A 2,030-nucleotide genomic window follows, 5' to 3' on the forward strand; every position below is an offset into this window, starting at 1 on the left:
CCACACCCGATGATTAGGCAATCTCCTCATCGTTGCCTTAATAGTGATTCGCCAGACAAAGTTTCTGCCAGACGGGATTTTCATTTTTACAACTGAGACATGAGCGATCTTTCTTCCGCGAAAAAAACAGCTCAACACAAAGTTGGTAAGCTTGTGTATGGGCTCCTCTTTGAACGATGAAGCAATTGATTATAAATTAAATCGTGATAATTCTGATATATATATATATATATATATATATATATATATATATATATATATATATATATATATATATATATATATATATATATATTTTCCTGGCAGGTCCTTGGAAGAAGAGCAGTTTACATATTACGACGAGGTGCATGAAATTAATGCTCTTATTGAAGAGGTCAATCATCTTAGAAGAGAATTGAAAAACATTTTTAATGACTGACACGAAGTCTTATCACGGCCTCTGATCTTTTTGTCATCTTGTACCAATGGTAAAAAAAAACTGAGACATGGACTCACTCTCTTCCAATGAAGATAACAGCTCACTACAAAGTTGGTAAGTTTGTGTATGGTTTCCTCTTTGAACGATGAAGCAATTGATTATAAATTAAATCGTGATAATGCGAAAATATATATTTTTTCCTGGCAGGTCCTTGGAAGAAGTGGAGTTTACATATCACGATGAGGTGCATGAAATTAATGCTCTTATTGAAGACGTCAATGATCTTAGAAGAGAATTGAAAAACATTTTTAATGACTGGTACGAAGTCTTATCACGGCCTCTGATCTCGAATGAATTAAACCAACGGTGAGACGTGTGCGTGCGTGCGTGCGTGCGTGCGTGTGTGTGCGCGCACGTGTGTGTCTCTCTATCTCTCCCTGTCTGTCTCTGTATCTCTCTCTGTCTGTCTTTCTACCTACCTCTCTCTGTCTGTCTCTCCATCTATACCCTTGACTCATTATTATTTTTTTTCAGCTCGATCACACAACATAAGCTGTTGAAGCAATCTGGTACAACAAATGATTTTCTGGAGGTAAATGTTTCTGAATTATTATTTAGTTATTTGTTTATTTATTCTTTTATTAATATCACTCTCTCTTTGGAATGTCGCCTTATGTTGGTTGCATCATTAGTTTGGACGCGGTTTTGCCAGTACACTGGAATTCATTTTATTGGCCTTGGAAGGATGACAGGCTGAGTCGGCCTTCTGGTGTGTTAATTTAGTAGTCAACGAGGCTTGAACTTAGAACCAACACCAGGCTTACTAATATTACCATGTAATTATCTTTATAAAACCTAATTATTATCCACTTTTTGTTTCAAAACAGAATATGGTGTCTGAGTTTCATATTTGTTGACATGTGAATCGTGTCATTATACTTATCCACAATATCCTGAATAAAAGATGACCATTGTTGTGAACCGAGTTGTGTGAATTTTTTATATAGTCTCTCTTTTAAGGTACGATTAAAACGTTCAACAACAATGGCCTTCCCTTCATTAAAGGTACTGTATAATGTAATACTCTTATTTTTTAGAAAATTCATAAATGTCTTGTTATAAAACTCTCATCAGTCCACAATTTTTTCGGTTTTCTCTTACTTTTATTAAATATCTGTTGAAAGGCTAACATAAGAGTATTACCTGTTTTGTTTTTTAATGGGACAACCCATGCGTATCTACTCCTCAAATCAATAACGGTTAAAGCATACTTGTACCCCTTATCATTATTGAGTTCAATCAAATCAGCGGACCAGATATAATCAACTTCCTTGGAATAAACTTTCCTTCTCTGAAACTTTGTGAATATTGGTTTATGTAATTCATCAGCTAATTGCTCTTCAATCTTAATGACATCATTAGAGCCTATAAGTTTTTTGAATATCCAAGTCCAAGTTTCAATTTAGCACTGATCATCTTCTTCATGATGAACCTATCAACTTTTTCTCTCAAGGTTGGATTTTGTATCAGAGACAAATTATACAACATTTTTCTATCGGCTTCATGCTTTTCTTCCAAAGTTGTGGTATTCCCATAATCAATATCGTGTCTC

General features: G+C 34.6%; 1 long non-coding RNA gene across 1 annotated transcript; it reads left to right on the forward strand.

Annotated features, from left to right (window-relative positions):
- The first annotated feature begins 318 nt into the window (after window positions 1-318).
- Window positions 319-1,607, forward strand: LOC147012703 (uncharacterized). Its single transcript, XR_015051417.1, has 3 exons — window positions 319-532; window positions 626-784; window positions 953-1,607. It is a non-coding gene; the product is annotated as an uncharacterized LOC147012703 (long non-coding RNA).
- Window positions 1,608-2,030: the final 423 nt, after the last annotated feature.

This window comes from Eptatretus burgeri, chromosome 14, assembly GCF_056783735.1.
Source record: "Eptatretus burgeri isolate ZD-2024b chromosome 14, Ebu_testis_v1, whole genome shotgun sequence".
Classification (NCBI taxonomy): Eukaryota; Metazoa; Chordata; class Myxini; order Myxiniformes; family Myxinidae; genus Eptatretus; species Eptatretus burgeri.